Source organism: Pieris brassicae, chromosome 6, assembly GCF_905147105.1.
Source record: "Pieris brassicae chromosome 6, ilPieBrab1.1, whole genome shotgun sequence".
Classification (NCBI taxonomy): Eukaryota; Metazoa; Arthropoda; class Insecta; order Lepidoptera; family Pieridae; genus Pieris; species Pieris brassicae.
The window spans coordinates 14,885,325-14,911,457 of NC_059670.1; the positions used below are offsets into that span (position 1 = coordinate 14,885,325).

Genomic DNA, 26,133 nt, shown 5'->3' on the forward strand with positions numbered 1-26,133 from the left:
AACGCATTGTTATATTAATTTGTATATTAAAAGAAAGTTCTTTTACTAACCGCATTAAACAAATACTTCCAAATATCGTTTAACAACATAAATCAATTATGGCCCGAGTAAATTCAGGTTTAAGTGAACTAAAATTGAAGCTTTTATTAAGATTATCAGTTAAACTCAGCCGGTATTTGCGGAGTAAAGTTCCCTCGAGCTTTTGTTATTTTGAACATGGCGTTAATTAATGTTTATAAAAAGGCACAGCTTCGTGTAAAGTTGAAATTGAAAAAGCTCCTATAAAGACGGGACTTTAGTTAATATTAATACTAGTGAGAGTATTAATGGCTATTTTGGTGTACAATTTTTTCAAAACTTTTTTATAAAGACCCAAACGGCGATCAAATATTATAATTAAAAAAATATATGTGAAGATTTTTAATTGGCACATTATTATGTAAATATACATCTATTTCTGTATTGTGCTGTATATCTTCTTAATAAATAAATAAATACAAAATTTACTTAACTAAAACCATTATGTATACTTTATTTTGTATTCAAAATCGTATTTTTATTCAATGAAGTCAAAAATAAACGGTAACTTTTATAATTATAATGAAATTATAATCTAATAGCTGTGATTTATTTCAAGTTTTGAAAAATTTATCATATTAGATTTACGATTTATTACAGGTTTATATGCCTGTATTTAAGTTCCATTGAAGTCCTTTAAGTCCATTTAAAATGAAAACTATGCAAACACAGAGGCGATATTAAAAACTTTGTTTGCTTCAATAATGTTGGATTTTTATTTTATTTTTAATTACTGTTGCATTCTGTTATGTCACAATTTAATTAATATTGATATAGATTTACGATGTATATATCAATAATTTTTAAAGAAATTATTTATATATTATGGGAATAATACGAGAATGGGAATAATCGAGACATATAGAGTAACGTTCTTCAATACAATTTTTTTTCGAATACTGGTAGGTATAGTGTCGAAAAATGAAGAGGAAGGCGCTGTCATGTTTCGACGAGAACGAAGCGGAGACCAAAGGTAACAACTACTGCGCAATACTCGTAGCCGTTATAATCACCGGTGGGATTGCCAAACGTCTTTCCAGTTATATATACAAAGTTCTTCTAAATAACAAAATGGATATTAAACTGTTCTCGCCACCCAATTGCATCAGAATTTACACACTATTGTAGCAAGTTGAAAGTAAAATAGCATTTTCATTAGCCACTTAAAGTAAGGGTATATTTCTGTCAATTTATTAACATGGAGTTACTTGGTTCATTCTTCTGTTCATTTGTTTTAAGTTTAATGCTGCATTTTGATATTTAAGTTGTCTGTCTGTCTGTCTGTTGTCCATCTGAAGGTGTTTGTCCGTATTTACTTTTATGAAGCGCCCCCACGAAATTTTGACAAAAATCTTCCTCAGAGTTTTGCACTTAGGAACATATTTTACTATTAATTTTTATGTATACTAGGTATATTGGTGCGTTGTCGGTTTTTAGTGAAAAAATATGCCATTTTTTAAAGTTGTGTACTCTATCTCTCTGGGACTACTTGAAGTTATTGCATTAGAGTTTTGAGCTTAACAACAGTTGAGATTCATTTTCATTCATATATTATAATGTGTGTGTTTTGTATAATTTAGATGATAAATCAAAGTATGATAAATCTATTAAATAATCATGATTAAAGCACAACAAAAATAAGCGCCTAACTTCTATAACCAAATTTTAATGAAACATTCTGTATATATACAAAAGATATTTACAATGAATACATTCGTACAATTAATACAATTCGTTAAGTAGTGTTGGTGAGTCTGTAAACACATACAAAAACTTCTTAATCGCCTACAATATTATGTATACACAGTTGGTAATTAGCAAGGTGGATTTCCAAAGATCAATTTCATAATTCAAACAATTTTACGCCGGTGCAATAGGAATGCATGTAATTAAATTCTTAATTAACATATCATGCATACTAATACTCAATATTATTATAATTTATGAATGGGATTTTGTTATTTTTAGTTTAGTATTTTACAGTATAATTTTTGCCCTAAATTACTACGTGACCACCGTGTTGCAAGAAACTGTGCTTCATCGACTTTCGATGCTTGGAATAATTGTCTATGTTGCCGACCACTTCTATTGATTCGGCTGTTAATTTCGATATTTTAAAATCATGCCAGAATTCACTTCACGCATATTAATTTATACGATTGTCAGTAGACTGACTACACCAGACTCTTAAATGTTCCCAGGTGCCTGTTTTTGCAGAGTTAATTTCGATGTGTTAAGATTAATAGATATAGAAAAATTACGAATTTATATCCATCAATATTATTTAACAAGGTACCTGTCTGAGCCGAGGCTGTACATTTCATTCACTTTTAGTTTTATAATCATGGCGAAAACATGAATGGTCAGATTTACGCCTCGAGAAACGCAGGCACTTTCTTCAACATTATAAGCATTTAGCATAAAGTCTTATTTTTATACTTGAGCACTTACTAAAAATATCCTCCATTATTCAAAGCATCCCATTCAAGCAGGGACCGTACAGTACCTACTCGTCTACTTATACATTGCGTTTATCTCAAAACTAGTTTACTAGCGATTTAGATGAAACTTACCTGTTACCTAAATTAACTCATGTAAATATGGATCATGATGATGTTTCGAATCGATTTCCGAGTATTGTATTTAAGAATAGAATTACGTATTTATCTTTATTTGCAACCTACATAATTAGATCATCGTCATATCCTAAACTAATATCCTCTTTTGGAGTCGGTTTAAAATTGTCTACGCTTTTGATATCATGCTAACGATATGTATCAAAAAGTCATTTGCCTTAGTGGCTAATATATTTTTAATTTTATTAAGAAAATTCTATTTTGTTTTATATGGAACCTACCCTATCCACGTTGTTACCATAAGTATCAAGAGGTTTTTAGGCGCCATAACCAACTTTGTAATTTTTACGTACATTTGCTTTTCGAAACACAACATGCAATATTGTACTAGTCTTATTACAGACAATGAGATTTGTGATGAAATCTTGATACAATGTTAAACGATGTCATACCGCAGATATTATAAACTAATTAGAAATGCTTGCATTATTTACTCATATCGCAGCCAAGCAAATGACATTAAGACCTCAGTATTAACGTTTTTATTCCGATGTTAATAAAAACAGATCTTTATCGACAACTTGAAAGACGGCTATTTGGTACCGCCCTCTTGATTGATAATTTATCGAGTTATGCAATCAATGATTGCGAAATGGATAATTTAATACTATATTTATTATTTATCAAAGACAATTTAATTGTCTCTGGTTAAGCTTTTTCATAAAACCTCTATAGAAAGCCTCGCTAAAAACCGTTGATTTTTTTATTGACCACTATTATTTCGTAGATACAGATGCAAGTTGTAGGTATTTAGCCAAAGATGCACCATGGTGTTACCTAACATATAAAGCATTGTTATGATCAGATAAGTCAAGATCTTATTCTTCTTATTATTATTAAGGGTAAGTTTTAAGATTCTATTATTTATTGATTATTTAAAAATCCAGTGCCTTGAGAATTCTGTATCTGTAAATTTTTAAACCAAGTGTTAGTTGAAGACTTTAACGCTGGTCAAGCTTCTGGGCAACAACTTAATTACATTAATACCATTATGAATTAAGCATATCATCCAAGTCACAATGTAAATAATTGTAAAAAGATATTTCTTAAAAAACGTGAAATACACAGCGTAGAATATACCTTATTAATTATTATAAAAAAAAACAATAGCGCTGCTATTTTTTTTAGGTCTGGGCCTCACATTTCTGTATCTGTTTTATGATAATTTGTTAATCAAATAGGCAAGTAGGTGATCAGCCTCCTGTGCCTGACGCACGCCGTCGACTTTTTGGGTCTAAGGCACCGTTCGACCTAAAGATAAATGCTCACATAGAGAGAAAATCCATTGGTTCACCGCCGGGGATAGAACCTACGACCTCATGGCTGAGCGTCGCACGCTGGAGCCACTAGGCCAATACTGCTCTTATATATTATAATAAGCAACATATTATAGGATGGAAATCGAATCATTATTGCAATTGATAAAGTTCTTAATAAATCTGTAGAAACATTAAATCTTCTCGAAAGGTTAAAATAAATTATACACGATAATATCTCTTTATTAAATCCTTTGGTAGCTGAATTATATCATCCAAAACATTATCGCAACCTTCATAAAATATGTTTCTTATTACAATAATAGGACGACAATGTTATAAAATTTAAATCAGTTTTGTTTCACTGTTTTAATTGACGCCCTTTAGTGAAACCAGAGACTGATTTAGTTTATGACAAGAATGATTAAATACTAAAAACTCAATATAAAAGCCACAATCAATATAGTGTATTGGTATTAATACGACGAAATCACATGAGTCATACGTTGTAAATAAAAGTTATCACCAAAAAATACAACTGTTGACAAGCTCTGTGATCGCTTGAAATTAATGGCGGTCGTTCATTATTTGGCTACCAAAGTCAGTGGTGGTCCACCCTAAAAAAAGTATCCTTTTAAATATTTTACCGTGTGAAATATGTCTGTAATTAAATTTGGAATGCCCTAACGTGGGATACATTATCTCGTAATGGGAATTTTGAGTCAAATGCATTATTAGCGATTAACATTCCTTCACACTTTAGTGATACAATTATTTAACCATTTTAATTGGACAAACGAATATATGTAAAGCTTTATTTATTGTATATTTTGGAAATAAATAGGTACTTGACTTCGGGCCATCGCTTACAACTGTACTGTTCTCACCATATTCAACAAAGAGCGGTTCGAAGCGTAGAGTTGGGTCTCTCTACATCTTTTACCACAGTTACCATGGAGAGTGTTCAAAGGAGTTGTTTAGATTTATACCTCGGAGTTTCATCATCGAGGCAGAATATGAAATTTCACCCATATCACCTCGACGTCCGCCTTTCCACAAATTAGCGTTTTCTAAGACATGTTTGCCATGCAACACCGCTATGTAGTACCAACTTTCCGTTGAGATGTTCCGATGTAATTCGACTTATGGTCCATTAAAAAACACAGCGTGCCAATTCTTAAAATACCGGCGATGTACGAGCCCTCCGGCATTGAGTTTTCAGTGGGCGGCAGTATCGCTTAACATCAGGTGCCTCCTGCCCGTTTGCCCCCTGTTTTATAATACATAGTACATAATATCACTATCACTAGTAATAATTAAACATTTTTATAATATTTGTATAGATATATAATGTCATTACAAAATACCTCAACAGAATTAAACACTCCGTGGCCTCTACATAATGTAACTTTGAGATGATGGTGCGTAAAGCCTTGAGTCCAAGTTTTTATGAAAAAAATGACACATTTTTAAAATAAATGATTATTAAGATTTCTACTTAAATTTATACTACGAGTAAACCAAACATTTGTTATAGAAAATACCAGACAAGAAACAAATATATTAAATTAACTTTTCTTGGTAATGCAGTCTTTCCATACGTTTCCGAGAATGCCGTGGGAATGAGAAACAAACCAGAATTGTATCGAGTCAGTTGATTTAACAATGTAAACCGAAAGCATTATTTAATGACCCTTGAAAGATATTTAAAAAACTAATAATTTCCAACACATAAATGTACACTACATTTAAACATACTTAAAATTTTTGTAACCTACATAGTAATCATAATAATTAAAATATAAGCAAATTTAAAAATGTTGGTGCCTGTGGCAATGTACCTTTAACGCATTTCCTATCTGTATTTCCATATATTTATTCGATGAGGGAGGAAAGCATCAGCTCTGGGTTCACCGTCACTAACTACCAGGCGCCAACTTAAATCTTTATTTAATTAGCGCCTGTGCGTTTGAACACCACTTATTATTAAAATTATTTTGGACAAATTTTATTACAATTCTTAAAAAATATTCATGGTCACTGATCTGACGTTAAAGTTTGTACAAAATTAAAATGGCGCCAAAACCTTCTACAGCACGCATGCGCTGAAGCGGGCGCTGCCACAGATATGGTAGAATTTGAATATTATGCCATAAATAATAATGCATTCTATTAAAAAAATATATAGGATGCCATGTGTTGTAATAATACAAATATAATTCAAAAAATCACTAATGTTCTTTTTTTAAATTCTTTATTGCGTTTAAAAAATTTATATTTGAATTTTTTTTTTATATTGTAGCAATACTTTTAACTTTATGCCAATATTTGAAGTTTAATTTCGTATTGTAATACTTATAATAATCGGATACCTTAACAGAATATAACACGAATGGTTTAAAATTTAAATATGTATAAACTAACAAAAATTACGTCGACAACTTGATAAATACCGACATATTTAGTCGTATAAAAATATAGAATTAAATAATTAAATTGTAGTCTAGTAAAATTGTATGTATTGTATACATATAGTATATATTATTTCTATTCAATAACTAAAGAAATCTCTACGAAAGTATCTTTATCTGCCTAATATCTCAGGCAGAGCTAGTGGTCGTGTATTATATTCTATATTATAAAACATATTGGGTAAATAGTTTGCCCTGTTCTCGTTCCTATCTAATTCAGTACATTCAATATTAGTGTATTATGCATTCATTGCAGTCACCCCACAATAACGTATGCAAAACAGCCCGGGGATATACGGCCAATAAATAAACACGCCGAAAGGGGTGAAATTAAATATTCATATTTATAGTGATGTTATTGCGTTATCGAGAATGGTTGATACGATTGGGCAAAAAGTTGACGGGTGAATCAAATGGACCAAAATCGTAGGCCTAGGTATCGCTGGTTCAACAGTGTGGAGAAGAACCTGCCGCAATTGAAGGTACAGGACAGGGATCGCTGATTCTCGTTTCCGAGGTCAAGACACTCGCAGAGGTAGCGGAATGAAGTCGAAGTTGTTATTAGATTTTTCTACTAAAAGCATTTGCATGAGCTTTCCTCCGACGCAGTATATGGTAAAGATACCTGTTGAAACTTGAATTCAGTTTGGTCCGGAAGAAACTAGTTTTAGCGGTACGAACGGCCATTTATTTCTTTCTTCTTGTTCCTTGTTGTGATGTAAATAACTTATTATTATTGCCATTATTTAAATTCTTTACATTCTATAAAATAAATCTAATATAGAGTTGATTTTATTCGTCAGTCATCTTCCAAATATTATAAATATCTGGATAATATATATTGTTCTGTTAATTATCGATATAATAAAACAACACTATACAATTCTAATATCGTAATAGGCAGGGTAAAGACCGAAGCAACTTGTACAACATCACCAAATTAGCCAAACGATGTGCACTAGCCCTTGAGCCATTATAGGGTTGCCACTAGCATTATATCCGCCCATCACAAAAAATACATTAAACGAGTCATGACCATGCTTTAAGGAAAGTGTAACTTTGGTACAGTTTTTAATGGGGGGCAAATGATCAGGAGACTCTGATGTAAAGTGATACCGCCCATGGACACCCTCAATGCCAGAGGGCTCACGAGTGTGTTGCCGGCGTTTTAAGAATTAGTATGCCTTTTCTTGAAGGACCCTAAATCTAATTGATTTCATTATGTTTAAAACAAAATAACTACTTAGTAAAATTGTAATAATGAGTTAAATGTTGTGATGGGAACCGACAGTGATTCCTAAATCAATATTGAGTTTTTTTTCCCCGATTTCAAGATGACATTAGTGCTACGGATATTGAGATGACTACATACAACTTGGATACAAAAACGCCGCTATTGCTGTTACTATTGGAAGTACTGGCAATATAAAAAAAATACTATGATTAAATATAGTGTAAACTAATACGGACAATTCATTTAACAACAATTCAATTCATATAGTCAGCAAACACAGATCAACATTAAACAATAATGACAAATATAATATAAAAATTGATTGACGAAATCTGTGGTTCCAATTATTACTATAACTTCCACCAAAGCAAACAACTTTATACCAAAAAAATTACAGTACAAATTATTTTTAAGAGAGTTGTGTTATCTAAAAACTACATATATTGCTAATAGAAAGTTTTTTTATTCATATAAATAAAAAGTTTTTTTATTCATTTAAATCATTTTAAAACAATATTTATTATAAAAACATTTATCTGTAACATTTGTCTTAACAATTGCATTGTTCCATGGAGACAGCCCTATAGATTGATGTATATGCAAATGTGTTGTATGCGACGCCTTATAAATGATTTTATCCGGCATGCTTGTGTGAAATATTACTTTGTAAAATTGAATCGGACACAATCTGGAAAAGGATGTTTAGAGCACATGTGCTATTTAAATCCCCAATCTAATATCAGTTTTATAGGGTCTAGTACAGTCACGAGAGAAACTAATTGTAAAATTATTGTAATCAATATTTTATATACATATTTTACTATTAAAGTTTGTAAAGGCCGGCAACGCACTCGCGAGCCCTATGGCATTGAGAGAGTCCATGATATTACTTAATATTGGGTGAGCCTCCTTTCTGTTAGCCCTCTGTTCTATGGAAAAATGCCTCTGGTGTCACTACCTTCTAGGTCTAGGCCTCCGATTTCTGTATATGTTTCGTGATCATCTGTTTTTTCTAATAGGCAAGTAGATCATCAGCCTTCTGTGGCCGATACATGCCGTCCACTGTTTGGTCAGGCATTTTCTCAAGACTATTTACTTTAGCCATACGAGCGTTTGCTTAAAGCGCCCATAGAAGTCCCTTGGTGCCAGGCGTGGATTGAACCTACTACCTCAATTATGAGTCGCACGCTGATGCCTTAAGCCAACACTGCTCTTGAGTATATAAATTATAAAAATATTTCTCAGGTAGTTATATATTTTGGGCTTACATTTCTTAAATAATTGTAGAAAAACACATAATATTGTTTGTTAATCCGTTAGTTAACGTAATAAATAAATAATAATTAAAATAATAACTTTTCCATTCGACAGTACTAATATTAGTCAAGTAACATGAATGTAGCTCATTGTAATGACACATGACACTGTTTTTTCACATTGGCACTGATTGTTCACACGTGTTTAATGTCAAAATTTTAAAACAACAAATTCGTTTTAGGTTTTATGTTATGAATTATTATGATACATTTTGTTAATTAGGCGTTATGTCTAGAGCAGTGTTTCACAACCTTCTCTGCCCCATGTAATCATTATGTTACATACATAATTTTTAGTATAAAAAAATTAATTGTTAAAAAAAGTTAATAAGTAACTTAAATGATAGCCTTGAGAAAGAAATTACTAGGAAATCGTTAACGAAACACAGTAAGTGAATTTTCAAAACATAATGATTTAAAAAAAAACATTTAGGATAGCCAAAACGTTTATAAATCTGTTAGAATTAAAAAAAAATCACAAACATACATACTAAATAAGTGAAAACTTTTATCATTAATAAATAAAATATTATGCCTTAAAAAATTACTTATTAAATAAGTTGAAATGTTAATAAATAATTTAAAAAACTTCTACCTTACAAAGAAAGATTCTTATACAGTATATCTTATTAGATATATATATATCCAAGGTAAAGAATAAACAATTAGTTTTTATTAATTTTGTGATGTATTTTTTACTGTAATGCCCGCTGGAAAGCCTTTTTTTAAATAAATAAGTATATATTAGTTAGTAATACATAGAACTGGTTTATTTTAGACCTAAGTAGTCTAGTAATAAACTATTAGGAAATTTTTCATATATTAGAATTGAGAGATATTTTTTTTTCAGTTAGAAGATTCCAAATGTTTCCAATTGGCTCAAAAGTAGTACCGGGTGTGATTCTATGGTTACTATATTTAATATTTAATTAACAAGGTTTCATTTGGATATTTTTCCAGCTAACTAATTTATATTAAATAGCGCGTATATTACACATTCTAAGCTAGTATTTCTCTGGAATCCTAGAATTAACAGTGTTAAGCGTATTATAGGATTTAAATAAACTCGTGTCTCGTTAATAAGGACATCGACAAACCGGTTGACACGTTTACTGAGGCCATAGACTATAGGCTAGACAAATAAAATTCTATTGTCTGTGAGTGAGTTACGGGTGAGTAGAATTAAATAAAAATGTCTCGATCTCTTATCTGTATGAAATACAAAAAACCGTCAAATTGTAATTCATACTATAATTAACTATTGAAAAAAAAACGAACTTATTAAAAAAAAATAAGGCAAAGCATAACATTCTTTTTTTTTTTTGAAATGCCAAAATGATAGTGAAAATGGCCGACATGAAAAGTGATGCATCCCGCCATTTTTTCCCAAAACAATCTGTTAAGTTCAAGTGCCATTAAATTAAACTGTCATTTGTCAATTGTCGGTGCCTCTCATCCCAGCTGTGTTAACATGTTCATTCAGTCGTCATGCCGTAATCATAACATTTATTGCTAAAATGATTACACAATTATTGCAACAGCATTCAATGGACAATCACATACCTGTCGCAGTTATAATAAATTAAATAAACCTTTGCTGTGTTATAACGACTAGTAGGCGTTTGATATTAATGTTTTCTAGTGGTAATGAAATAATTAATAGTTTGGTCTTAAGAAACTGTCGGTTAAATTTTTAATAACGATTAAAAGGAAAGTATATATGTGGTATACTTTAATAAATAAATAAGTGAATATATATTATAACGATAACGTGAAACAACTCGTGCTAGACACTTGCTAATTATCGACGCATCTTCGGAAATGAAAAATAGTGGAACTAATGACGTTCCTGCATTGACTCAAAGGGTTATTGAAATAGAACTACAATAGATAGGGGCAGCAGTTACTGGCTATTTATTATTTAGTTATAATTAACCCCTATTTTAAGACTTATCTACTGTTACCATGTAAACTGCTTAGCAAAATTACTTTTTAACCGTCATAAAAAACCCTTACATAACGATTATCATAATTTAGCACTTACAATTTCGTTATACAGCTTTATGTACGCACTAAAGATTACAACGCAAATATTAAACATTTTATCGTAAAATCGTTTAAACGCGCCGCATAATTTATCCTTTTTGTTTATGTTAAGTAAGCAGATTTTTTGCTTTCTTTTTCTTATGCAGCAATTAAGTTTTTATTTTGTAGTGTTTAATTTGAAACGTTCCTTGCTCCATTTATTAAATCGGCCAAGTGCAAGAGTATTCTTGTTGCGTAAATCGGAACGCTAATACAGCCATGTTTAAATAGAAAAAATAATTTCGCAACACCTTAATTATCACAATTCTAAATGAGAAGAAACAATGATTAGTTTGGTTCATTAACATAACTGTTAATTTATCTTAATCGTGTGTGATCCAATCAGATCAATATTTTGTCTTCCCAAATGTGTTATTCCAAAAAAAGCCCGTAGCAAATTTCTTAATTTTAAGATACAACACCGATAAAAAAATACAAAATGTTTTACTGAAATTATTCTTACATCCAATTAACCTAAATTTAACACTTTAAAATAAGATAATAATTTAGCACAGTTAAACGGCAACATCAACGCTGAACTTTCCCGGTTTGAGCTTATTTAAGGGTTATTGATACATTATACATTATATTATATACTTAGAGTAAATCTCATCATAATTTATTTTAAATACAATTTGGTTGGGTTTTACAAAGATTAGTAAATATATGAATTCACAATTTTTACAAAATAAGTTTTAAGCAGTAAATATGGCCTTTATCGTAATTTTTACTTAAGTTTTAAGTCAGGGTAGTTTTTAATCATGATGGTATAGAGGAAGTCTTAAGACTCAAGACAAGCACAATTTTCAGTAATGAAGTTTGCGATAAACAGTGTATAATCATTTGGAAATTATGTCTGTTATCTCAATATTAAAATTTGTAGGCATTTGTTCACATTGGTGATGAAGTTGACGTCTAGTGTTTACTTAATATTGTAACGTCTCTAACGTTACCGAAACGAGAGCGAATCCTGATCGCTTACCCGCACTAGACACACTTTGGTAAGTATGATTCGCCCTCAAATCATTTCAATCTTCAAAGATTACTTCGCTCTTAAATAAAGAAATCTGTGACCAAAGGAATGTTGGCATGACATTAAACAATTTGAAATAAGAACGACAGAATTTTCGTTCATAAAAATAATGGGATTTTACTTCAATATTATTAGAGCTAATTTATGTACAAAAACGTGTATTTAGCGAGAACGGTCACATTTGTCAACTGAGCTTTGATGTAGAATGTATCCATTTCCGCACACTAAAATTATTTATACTCGCCTCCGTGGAGTTCAGGGATTGCAAGCATTTGGTTTAACTGCTTCGATATGATAATCTACAATAATAATAATCTTTGGACCAAAACTTCAATGATTTGTCATTATGTAAACGCACGTAAAGAAGTTTAAAATATTCTTCAAAATAATAAAACTAAACATAAAATAATAAACGGCTCAACTGAGCCTTTCTTCCTATTCGATTTTGTTCCCGTTGTAGTAGAGACTATACCCGTGGGGATCAAGTGCACAGGCGCTAATTAAAGATGTACATAAAGTGGCGCCTGGAAGATAGTAGCTGTGACCCCAGAGCTGGTGCTGTTCTCGCTCAACCAATAAGTATCGAAATACAGCGAGGAAATGCCGCCAGCATTAAGGCGTACACTACCACAGGGACCAAACTTTTTAAATTGGTTTTCATTTTCTATTTATATTTTTTTAATTAAATTAGATAATTATAATTGTCAAATAAAACAATCCTATTTTTTAATTGAGCTAGCTTTTGATTTACAGTGTATCAATTCTGTTTTTAATAATAGACAATAAAAAGAAGCTCTTATAATTTTAAAATATAGTGTTTTTACTAATTGTCTAACTAAATTTTATCATTCAAAATAAAAAAATAAATCAGTGGCGATACAACCTTTTTGAGGTCTGGGCTGTTTATTTCTCTAGGTATCTGTTTCATGATCATTTCATCTAATAGGCAAGTTGGTGATCGGCCTCCTGTGCCTGCCATAATTATAGCTAGGTATATGAATGTATGCACAAATTTATTAATACAACCACGATGAATGATTGGCTAATTGTTTATGTTCTTTCTTATCAAGACAAGCTTTGAATAACAGAAAATATAAAAAAAACAGAATTTTGAAGCTCAATAATGAAAGTTTAAACCAAAATTCCTCCGATAGAAGTATATTTTTATTGTTATTTATTTCGAAAAAAAACTAGTATCATGATACTTGAAATGACATTTACATGCCTATTTTATGTCTGATTGAGCGGTTGTTCTTATAATTAAATAAATATAATTGTACTACTTTCATTGCAAATAAACGATTGATTTCTTTATTTAAACAATTATTTTATTTAATAAATTAAGAGACGAAATCTTTGGTCCATTTCTCGACATACTTGTCAAGTCTACATATTAAACTACATAGTATTAACGAACAGAATCTGTTAAATGTTGTCGATCGCTGAAAAGAGTACCGTACAAAATAACTTTCGCCGCCTTTTGTTAGACTATTTGTAAACAGAGAACTTACGGTTTTAAATCTTAAATTTTTTATAGTGCAATAAAAATATTACAATATCTTTAGCAGTGTTGGCCTAGTACCTTCAGCGTGAGCTTTCAGGAAAAACCCTCTAGGTAATAATAATAAAAAAATATAATAAATAATTAGTCTGGAAAAGCGGAAAATTTACCAACTCATCATCAATCCATACAACTATTGTTAAATGAAAAATAATTGAGGTATAAAGCCTCTAAACCATTTATTACAACCTTTATTAACTCCGACCATAAACTAAAGAGTTCAGTTGAGCAAGTCTCGTAAATCGTGTTTTGTTTTTAAAAACATCTGTCAAACATTGTTGCTAAATGTAAACACGAAAATTATTTATGTTTCAACTATTTTTAATCGCAAAGTAACGGCTAAAAATAATTCGTAATGGAAAAGTGAAGTATTTTTTTGACACATCTAATTATTAATAATAAGTAACGAGCGACCATATCGATTTCATGTGAAATTTCAATAAATAAAATTCATTAAATAAAAGTGCAAAACTACATATTGTGTTTTTTTGTTATTTAATAGGACACGCGAGCCACAATAATTACTAAATGTTAGGGATGCGTTTAGTACAGGTAATGTTTGAACGTTTGTAGAAGTTTTACGAAGAAAGAGTTTATTATTTTTAAACAGCTTAGCTTACCATAACCAATTTTGCTTGAAGATTACAGTATTCCTACATCGATGAACTATAACAGGACAAGACTTATACATACATCCTTCAAAATTTATTCAAGATAATAACCCATAAAAAACTGTTCACTTGGTTTAGGCCCATATGTTTCAAGATCATGACTCGATACTGGGCTGAAGCAGCTACCAACAACAATAATAGACTTCTTTTAGTGCCATCTCCTTGGGAAGGCTGGCGATCATCACGGCTTGTTTAATTTTAGACGACACGCTTCTAAACAATGACTTGGTGCTTTGACCAAACCTTTGTCTAAGGTTTTTAACCAAAACATGCGTCTGCGGCCAGGTCTCCTTCTACCTGCTCCTTTGCCTTATATGATTAGTTGGAGCTCGTTTTTTGTGTTAAGTAAAACGTGTCCGATAATAATAATGCTTTATTAATTAACATTTAATTAGTTTTATAACAACAAATAAATTCGTTTTAACAGTTATTTGTTTAGTAATTTTACATTGGGCCACATTTTCTTCATTCCTCTCCACGTTTCTTTATCTTGAATAACTAGCCAATTCAAGCTTCGTTTAAGGGAGTAATGTTAGTAAATCTATCATCTCATTTTTACAAATAACTCTTGTTGTTACCACAAAATAGTGTTTAACGGAAAAAGACTCCAGAAACCTTCCATTGGGATTTGGGACCTAATGATTTGTGGAATCAGCTCTCAGTGGAGAACTTCCCAAAGAGATACGACCTCTATTTAAATAGGAGCCTACTCCTCTCTCATAGGCCGGACGCAAAGACTTTTTTTTGTAAGAAATCTTGCTATTGGCCTTTAGGGCCTTTACAGCTCAGCTCGAGCTTATTTGGTTTTTCCCACGACTAGCGCAAGGGCGTCTCCTGTGAGACTCGAACCTCGGCTTGGGCAGAAAGGAAGCTTACTGGAGTGGGCAAATGCTCTGACTAACACAGGCTTCTTTATATATGGTCGTTTGGCCCCTATTTTATAAAACGGTAACATTATTGGCATACCTACTGTCCGACTAATTTGAGCTTAGTAGACTTAAACCTATGTTTGATGGCATTTCTTTTTGCTGCCTAGTGATTTGTGGAATCGGCACTCAGTGAAGGACATCCCGAGATCGACCTCTAAGTATTTTTAAAGAGCATAGGTACATAACAGTGTATTATTTGTATAGTGCGCAACGCTGGGTGCGTTAATTAAAACTGTAACTGTTTATAAAATAGTTTTACCCTATTTTATAAAAAAAGTTTAAATTTACTGATTTTAAATCGAGTTATAGAGTTTTTTTAGCCACGCTCTATCGAATATTATTTTGCTAAAAATCAAAAACTTTTGGCTTAAAATGGAACTTGTTTAACAACTAAGCCCTGACGTTCTCTATATTTTCCTTTATATTATTAATTTGTTATAAAATCTACTAGCATCTCTTAATAAAACTATCGTGTTGACTATAATCATTATCTGCTATACACTATGATGAAATCTTACATGAAAACTAAACATGGATTTACAATTTACCTTAATATTGTTATCCTTCTAATTGGCAATATTATTATCTTCATGTTTACATATAAAATGTGTACTATGCAGTTATTATGTATTAAATTGTTAAAAGTTGATAAATGATATCTAACAACAACAAAAAAATCCTTTTCAACATTTCATTAGTAATATAAACATAGGCAAATTTAGCTAAATATTATTATTATAATAATGGAATGGTGCTAACATATAAAATGGATTGTATATAAGAAATACTATGTTATGTAAATTGACTGCTAAATTCTTGAATACGTCGCAAAATACTTGCTGAACATTGTACTCGTATACGCTGAAAATTTGAAGTATACTTACATCTAGAAACATCCTTTAAGTAATTTTTAAATTTACTTATAAAAACGCGGAGAATTCTTAACCGCCTCGGGTTTTAAAGATTTTTAAAAAAACACTCACTGATTGATCAAATTGATTTGCGTGTAGAAATTCGATGAACTACCTTAAGAGTAATACTCCTTAATATAATAAGATTTAAAATATAAAACTCGAGTGATTCCATACTATGATTTTAATTAGTTAGAGCAAATCTACAATTATTTTTTTACAGATTAGTGTGCCACTCTATAGACAAATTATATTTATAACGGTATTTCGTTGTTATGTATTACTTACTAGTAGTACATATACTTTTAATATAAAATGGCGTATGTTGTTTGACAATTTAATGATAAAAGATGATAAATCAACTTATATAAAATTTAATATAGATTTATAAATTATTGAAATAAATACTTCAAGTATTTTATTAATAACTATCCACGTGTTATAAAAATCATGATTAAATTAACGCATAATTATTTAAAATAAAATCGCTTTTTCCTTTATTCAATCGAATACTTTTTAACTTGAGCTAACTGAAATACTGTAAAACTATGCGTCACAATAATTAAAATTTTCACAGATATGGTTTGAGCTTGCGCAGCTTAATGGCAATTTAATAGACAAAAATTCTATAAAATCATTATAGAATATCATATCTTTGACTTACTTATTGTTCATTACCAAGAATGTGGAACTTATAGTTGAAGAGAACTTATAGTTTCCAATCAATTGAAACGCTGTTGAACGAATAAAATGTTTTTTTAATAACATATTAAGTATGTTTTTTACTGGATATACAATAACTGCATACCACCAATAAGTTGTTAGTGTAATGTAAGATGGATTTGGCTTTAAAATTTTGTGGTTGCGGAAGTGATACCTCACAACCTATACAATAAGTAATTTAATGAAATTGAAGTAATTTTCAAGGAATTATGGTACCAAGATTCTCGTGGGCTAACTCTTTGATGACAAACGCGCGAGCGCCGGCTTATACAGTAATTTAAACCTATATTGTAATGTAGATAAAAAAAATCTTTATAAATATTAATTTATCTGTAATGACTTACCACCAGTTGCCCGTCACCGCTTGCACTAATACAATTAAAGTGCATAAGATTTTCCAAAACAACATCATTGTGCTTTTGTTGATAGAGCCAAAAGAAAATTCCTTAACACTTTTCGAAAGTTCACGACACTATGCCACCGCAAAACTCCAAAAAACAAAAACTTTCATTACATCCCAAAAAATAACAAATCACTGCCCAAACACAAACCAATAGTACAATTTTTTTTTCAAAAACACAAAAAATTAACTAAAAACTTTTAAAACAAACTTTATGAAAGTTCCTGGCCGATGCGAAACTCGGTCTACGAAAAAAAACAAAACCGCAAAATCGAATAGCGGATTATTAAAAAAAGAATCAATTTTTTTTATGAAATTCGAAAGACTTGGTAGTCGATCTAGTTGCCGACGCGCTCGCAACCCGCGCGCTTGGAAATACAAAACCAGACTGGCTTGCTTTTAAGTCGTTTGTAAGTATTCCATAGGATTCGCTGTAAGGGGAAGGGTCGCTCTGGAGGGCGTGTAAATGCAATACGCTGCACGAGTTCATCCTTAAAAGCCCTCACCACTATACTGGCAACACAAAAGAAATTTGCAAACAAAAAACAAAGCATTCGATTTTCAAATCTAAACGCGCCATCGAAAAAGCTGCCCAGCGTCTACAGATAATAAATTGCGGGCTTATGTCACTATGCGATGCGAAAATACTGTCACTTATTTGCAAATTCCATCTAAAGACGATTAAATGCGTTCATAAACCTTCAGTTAGTAGGAATTTATTGCGGAAATCAGTAAAATATCTCGGCGAATGGCTAAGCGTCCGCATATATTATAATTAAAATCGAATACAACATGAACGAGTATTATGGATAAGATAATTCGAGTTTTGCATTGAACTGTTAAGTGGATGTTGACATGCTTCTAGGTATTTTGCATTTTATCGAAGACTCTATGTTCGCAGCGACATTAAAGTAATGAAACCTTTTAAGTATGATCGACAGAACATTCTAGAGTGATAAGTTTGAAAGGTAGACAGCGTACAAAGGTTTTAATTGTACAAGTAGTTCTATAGGTTATGGTTGGAGACGAAGTGCTTTCATAAGCAAAAAAAGTATAGAAGTGCTTTATAAGTATAATCTTACATTTTCAACTAAACGAAGAAAAAATTGTACAGATCACTTGATGAATAAAGAAACATATCGATTTTTAGTGGTGAAATTAAAATAATAAGTAAAAACCGTTTACGACGACATCGTTTAGAACAACATACCGGTTATATTGACCAAAATCAACGAACTGAATTCTATGTATTAGGTACTTAATAACAACGTCATCGGCTGTTACGACTATCGGTTTTTACAACCAACTATGAGTAGTCCCTTCGATTTCGTACTAACATATTTTTGACTGTAATATATTTAAAATAATATACAGTACAAGGCTTCCATTTGGGATCATATAAGCACCCTCGGGCTTTGAAATCTCATAAGCTGATGTCTTTTATAATAGTCAGTTGGCGTTACGCATAGTATATTATTGTCATGAATTTTTAATATTTCAACAACAGCAACAATAATTTGTTATAAGAAGACATTGACTGCGTATTACACCTGTGTCCAGACGCCTTTTGGATTTGAAACACAGAATTTCATCAATATCTAAATCAGGTGTAAAAGCGAAATTAATTGTTCTGTAGATGTGTCACTGTCCCTGAGGTTGTAGCTTCGAAGCCCGGTTGTGCACCAATGGACTTAAGTGTACTTATTAACACTCGAACGGTATAGAAAACAAGTGACCAATGTCACGTCTTTGACCCAAGAAAGTTGACGGCATCGTGTATCATCAACTGGTCTATTAGAAATAAATGATCACAAGACGCCAGAACTAAAACGTTGTAGTGTGGTATTTTGTCCAAATGGTAGTAAGTTTATTTTATATACATTTGGTATTGTGTGAGTTAAACAGAGTTTATATTTGCACTAACTTAACAAACACTTGCAAATCTAAAGCATACCTTTTCAACGTCCTATTCACCTATAATTATAATAGCACCGCTACATACATTTCACAAATTTCATCAATTCAATACTATAATTAGTTATGCGAAAATCGCTCTTAGTATGTATGGGGTTTGGGTCATTATTGCGAATTGCATACGGTGTGAGGGTAAAAAATAGACAATGGGGCTTACCTGCTCGCCGTGTTTACGATGGGCTGTAAAACTGTAATTGAACGAGATCAAACGTGGCCGACGGTACAAAGCAGATTGTACACTTGCAATGTATTAATTTGTACGATTCTTGAAGGTTTCCACGATATATTCTTCCAGTTTTGCATCTTAATATTTACTTATGTATTTATTTCGTATGGTAAGATTATTGTTGGCCTAGTGGCTTCAGTGTGCGTAGATAGCGTGTATCAGCCGCAGGATGCTGATCACCTACTTGCCTGTTAGATTGACTAATGATCATAAAACAGATACAGAAATCTGAGGCCCAGAGCTAAAAAGGTTCTAGCGCCACTGGTTTTTTTTACATCCTTGATCTAAGGTCGGAGCTTGTTGAAGGCAATTAAATTTTTTAACTAAAGAAATTACATAATAACGCCAATATGTGAGTTCCTTGTTTTCTTCATTGTCACTCTTCTAATATAAAAGTCGCCACAAAATACTTATATTGTACGTATATATTTTTGGTGTTCTTTATGTAATTATAATATAAAAATTACTTTGGTTGGCGATGTTTCTTCCTATATTGTATGTACTGTCCAACTGTATTTTACTTTTAAAAATAAAATATAAAAGTCTAATAACAAAACGAGGTTTTTACCTTAGTTCGGAAAGCGATATTGTCTTGACTTGATAAACGTTTTAAACTAGACTTGAAATTGGTCGTCGTTAACAAACGAAAATTTTACGAGGTTATAATTTGTTAAACTATGTCTTATTTGGAGTGTTAAACTTCTTAAGTCAAGACCATTATCGACCATATTGGTATTCCACAACTGACCGTATTTTATCTAGTTTTGTAGAAGTATTTCCAAGAAAGCGTAACAATTCTTAATAAGCTTTGAGATTGTCACTTAACATCAGATGAGCCTCTGTTCTATAAAAAATATAAAGTTCTAGATTCATCCAGAAAGTTTCCACTGACCATAAATTGAGTTGAGTGGGTTCCATACATCGTTACTTATATAAAGGAAGTATGTAGTGAGTATGAAATTAATTTTTTCCATATGTCGGTATATAACATAGGAATTGGCCGGTCACATTGCCCACGGTTGTAACGACCCTTACTTGGAATGGCTTAAACCTGGGAAGATGGTATATAAGGGATAACGGAGCAAGATTGCAAAATTATGGATGAGAGACAAGTGAAAGAATTTGGAGGAAGCCTTCACTGCGAGGATGGTCGAGCACTAATGTAAAACATAATGACATGGACATAATGTAATCTAATCTAGTATTTGAATAAAGGCAGTTTTTTTATTATTATAACACCAGTGTGCAAGGTGGCTTAACCGTTCGGTACCTTATGCATTTTTGCGTGTCAAAAAGTTACAATGAGCAATTTTGTGTTTTATCTCAACACAATTAGGATTATTTTCATTTGTAAATATTTAAACAAATCGTTTTTATTTAAACTGACGCATCTGTTGCTTGTAATGTTGCAATCTGTATCTTATTAGGGGTTGTGATGTTCATTATAGAGAATTCATTATTAATATTTGTATAAAATAATTATATTGTCTAGCAAAACTGGCTAAAATTCAAATACGACAATAAATATAAAGTATATGTTACAATCTACCTATTTTATATTATATGACAAGTATAATAAAATAAATCAATGTCGCTACAACTTTTTTAGGTCTGAGCCTCAGATTTCTGTATCTGTTTCATGATCATTTGTTAATCGAATAGGCAAGTAGATGATCAGCCTCTTGTGCCTGACGCACGCCGTCGACTTTTTGGGTCTAAGGCAAGCCGGTTTCCTCATGATGTCTTCTTTTACCGTTCGAGCGAATGTTAACTGCGCACTTAGAAAAAAAGTCTATTGGTGCACAGCCGAGGATCGACCCTACGACCTCAGAGATGCGAGTCGCACGCTGAAGCGTTGGCCACTAACCCAACACTGGTCATAAATAATATTTTTAGATTTTAAAATAGCGGATTAGGTATTAAATTATTATTATTAGCCACTTAAAATGCTTTTTTTTATCAGCCCACTACCGATGTAACTGGGCCAGGATAAATAGTGTTTACTCTGTTATATTCACGAAGAATTCGCATGAGCTGTGCCTAAACTTCTAAAGGTTGGTTTTTTCAAACGGAATTCGGAAATTTCTGCTGATTTTAAACCTTAAGGTCCCTCAAATAACGGACGCCAATGTTAATGTATTTTAATAGGTACTATTTTGTATTTGACCATTTAATAATTTGTAAAAGAACGTAACACCTTAAGATTAAACCCGCCTTTTATATTAGGTCCTTACGTATGAAATTGGCGTATTTCGTACTGGCCACTTTAATCACGATGTTCTCCTCTTTGGTAATGAATTCCAAATTCAAATTTGTACAGCTATTTACTCATGTATTTGTGCTTCGATGACCGTCATTCATTTGTTTTTTTCTGTTTGCGTCACTCATTTTACAAAATGGAAAACTTTAGGTATCGCATTATTTACGAGTACGAGTTCCGCCGTGGCACTAGTGCTGCGGAAACGACTCGATGGGTGAATGATATGTATGGCGGTCATGTTGCAAAAGAAAACATAGTCCATTTTTGGTTCCATCGTTTTCGTTCTAGAAATTTCGACCTGCAGAACAAGCCCCGTGGACGGCCTAAGACCCAAGTTGATAATGAAGTATTATAGGCTATTGTGGAAGCGAATCCATCGCAAACGACGTCCAAATTAGCTGCAGGCTGCGGTGTTAGTGATAAAATTGTTTTAATTCACTTGAAGCAAATTGGGAAGATTAAAAAGCTTGAAAGGTGGGTACCTCAGGAATTGACTGAAGCAAACCGTCAAACACGCGTCGACTGCTGCGGTACATTACTGAACCGGCACAATAATGAAGGTATTTTAAACCGAATCATTACCTGTGATGAAAAATGGATTCTTTACGACAATCGGAAGCGCTCAGCGCAATGGTTGATCCCCAGCTAGCTAGCCAAATCCTGCCCCAAGCGAAAATTAACCTGTATTAATTTAATTAATTGTAAGCGTTTGGTGGACTAGTGCCGGTATTGTTCATTGCAGTTTTCTCAAATCTGGCCAGACTATTACGGCTGATGTCTATTGTCAGCAATTGCAAACCATGATGGAAAAGCTAGCGGCTAAACAACCTAGGCTGGTCAATCGCTCCACGCCACTCCTACTTCACGACAACGCTAGACCACACACTGCACAACAGACGGCTACCAAATTAGAAGAGCTTCAATTGGAATGTCTAAGACATCCTCCGTACTCCCCGGACCTTGCTCCAACAGATGCAACAGAGACAAGGGAAAAAATTTAACTCTGCAAGGCAAGGGGCAGTCCAAATCGCCTTCACAGATTTGGTTGATTCCCGTCCGACTGGTTTTTTTAGTAAAGGGATCAATGAACTACCTATGAGATGGCAAAAGTGCATAGAAAACAATGGTTCATACTTTGATTAATTAAATATATTATATTTAAAAATATTCGACTTTTTGTTCCTCCCATACAAAACGCCAATTTCATATGTAAGGACCTAATATATTTCCTTCATAATTCAATACATTTAAAACATTATAGTGCATCTTAAAAGGCCGGCAACGCACTCGCATTGTGCCATTATGATTGAGTCTCACGTTTGACATTTATTCTGTACTTGCGGTCTGGTCCAATCCGATCCAATTTTGAAATGTTTTGCAAATACATATATAGCCTATGTTTTGAAATAAGCTCCAAAGCATTATAATATTAGTGTAGAAAAATAACAGAAACGTCATACGACTAAAATCGCGTTATTTTTAGAACGATATAATAATTAAAAATATAATATAGAAGAAGCTGCCCACTGAAGTATTTCCTTCGACTTAAAGTGTAAAAGTTCTTAAAAAGCTGGCAATGCACTTGCAACTTATAATAGTGTGAATGTCCATTACTTAACATCCTTCAGCCTTCTGCCAGCCTCCTGTCCAAAAATAATCAAGGACTAAACTTTTAAAATTTGCTTTAATTTTCTATTTAACGTTTTTTAATATTATTACTACTACGTAGGTTAAGAATATTGGAAATTCTGTATATTTGTGTGTTGGAAATAAATAATAATATTGTCCTATAAACATTTTAGTTCAGGCGGAGAAATGTAATGAATCAAACCAATTATTCTAGTGAACGTATCACAGTACTATCATGATTTTGTTTTTGGTTAATAAAATAAGAAATGATAATTTATGGGTTTGTAATGGCACTTTATTGACATCGAGGCAATATCGAAAAATATTGTTCTTATTTATGAACCCCGTTTATATTATTTATTATCTTATTGTCTTGACTATTCTTTATTGATACAACTTGCTTCGACTCGCCGATTTTCGTTATGGAATACATCCTAGGCGTTTGAAATTAAGTTCCGGTTCTAGTTTTATATAATTTCTTCTTCTGATTTGTGCTATAAATGCGGTGTAATAAGTTTTTTATAGAACAGGAGCAAACGGGCAAGAGGCTCACCTGATGGTAAGTGATATTGCTATCCTTACACCCACCCTCTAAGTGCGTGAGGGCTCGCGAGTGCGTTGCCCTTACAGAATTAGTACGCTGTTTTGAAGGACCCTAAGTGGAATTGCTTCGGAAATACTTCTTTGGGCAGCTGATTCCACATAGTGGTAGTGCAAAAACTGCCTTAAAAGGCGAAAGGTTCTATCTTGTTACGCCATAGAATTACTTTCAACGCGTGTACATAAGTACACACACGTGTTTTTTTTTCTGTAAAATAGGAAGTTTAGTTTGTTTAATGTCGAATTTCAGTTTTTTTATCTATTAATGTAGTTAATTGACTTATGTCTTGTCTTTCGTCTCTCAGTGTTTTCTTTTATACATTAAAAATTCAAATACTTAAAGCCACATAATATCTATATCTATAACAAAAAAACATTATATATCTAACATTGATCAACATCAGAACTCCTTAATCACCTAGAGAAGAATCGCAAAGGATAGTGAACAGTGGAAAGGGTTCGAGAAGACCTTTGCCGAGAGGCACACCGAACTCCGAGATATACACATACTAAAGTGAAAATACATTAAAGATCACAGAGCTTCGATAATAAAGGCTTTATTATTATTACATAATTTCTATTTCTGAGCAGTGTTGGCCTAGTGGCTTTAGCGTGCGACGCTCGTCCCTGAGGTCGTAGGTTCGATCCCCGCTGTTCACCAATGGATTTTCTTTCTATGTGCGCATTTAACATCCGCTCGAACGGTGAAGGAAAATGTCGTGAGGAAACCGGCTTGCCTTAGACCCAAAAAGTCGAAGACGTGCATCAGGCACAGAAGGCTGATCACCTACTTGCCTATTCAATTTAAAAATGATCATGAAACAGATACAGAAATCTGAGGACCAGACCTAAAAAGGTTGTAGCGCCTAATCTTCTTTTTTTTAAATTTCTATTTCTATCTGTTTATTCCAGTTTCACGTATATATTACCAAAGATACAAAGTTCTATAGTATCAATTCAATATCACTAAATTATTATCGGATGTTCCTTAGATCTCTGATTGGATTATGTGCAAAGATATATACAAAAAGACGATGATTTCTAAAAATCTATTATAATTAATTAGCCGTTATTATACTAATGAAACGAGTATAGTATTTAACACCTCTTGTGAGTTAAAAGAGGTGCTTTTAATCTAATGTATACCAGATTAGTTAATGTAAGAAAATTTTATTTTTATTACTTATTTTTTTCTGATCGTAGTTAATTTGTTATAGAATTTAATTTAAATTATTAAATTGTGTATGTACGTATGTGTGTGTATACATATTTGTAAAAGTTGTTAAGGAATAAAGTGTCTGTTGAACTTTAGATGTACACCAATGGACTTTCTGTTTACGCGCACATTTAACTCTCGCTTGTACTGAGAATGAAAACATCGTAAGGCATGTTCAGGCACAGAAGGCTGATCACCTACTTGCCTATTAGAAAAAAACAAGAATCAGTGTTTGTAACGAATAGACATTCTTTCTTCTCATTTATAGTTTAATTTTTAGTTAAATAGATTTTTGACGCAAAAGTGGTAATATGTTAAAGGTTCCAAACGAAAATCGTAATTACAAATGAATTTTCGAAAAGTATTAATATCGCATCTTATTCAGATTACATTAAGTTTCTATATTATGTTTTTCCTTTTAGATTACAATCTATCCAAATACATTCTTTAAAATAAACATACAAAACTTACCCGAATTAATTGCATATATAAAATTTTAAGTGCCAAATAAATTCTATAAGTTATTATATATTATGCTATTTATATTACACATTTAATCTAATATCGAATTAAATAAAATACTAATTTTGATAGTGCATCAGTCTTGTCACTTAAAATACGAGCAAGCCCCGGTAAATTACTAGTTTTATTGCTTATGGTATGGATTTCGAATTACGCTGTCTGCACAGTAGATAAAGGTCACTGACATTGTATTTCAAATTACGAATATTAATTAATTCCGTTGAGGGTAAACAAGAGAATAAAGATCGCGTATGAATAAAATAAAAATATAATATTGGAATGGTAGCTGAGCTGAATATGCCTTATTATTCCTTTAATAAGAGAACATGTTTACTTCGACTATAGATGTGTGACGTTATAGAGAGGATATCACTTAATATTTGCTATTATTTTACTCATAAA

The 26,133-nt window shown here is 32.0% G+C and overlaps 1 protein-coding gene across 1 annotated transcript in view; it reads right to left on the bottom strand.

Moving 5' to 3' along the window:
* The window catches only part of LOC123710591 (protein wingless-like), a 61,356-nt gene extending 44,050 nt beyond the window's left edge, over positions 1-17,306 (bottom strand). The window contains exon 1 of the mRNA XM_045662605.1: positions 17,249-17,306. The gene's annotated coding sequence lies outside the window, so the exon portion shown is untranslated. The remainder of the gene's footprint in view (positions 1-17,248) is intronic.
* Positions 17,307-26,133: the final 8,827 nt, after the last annotated feature.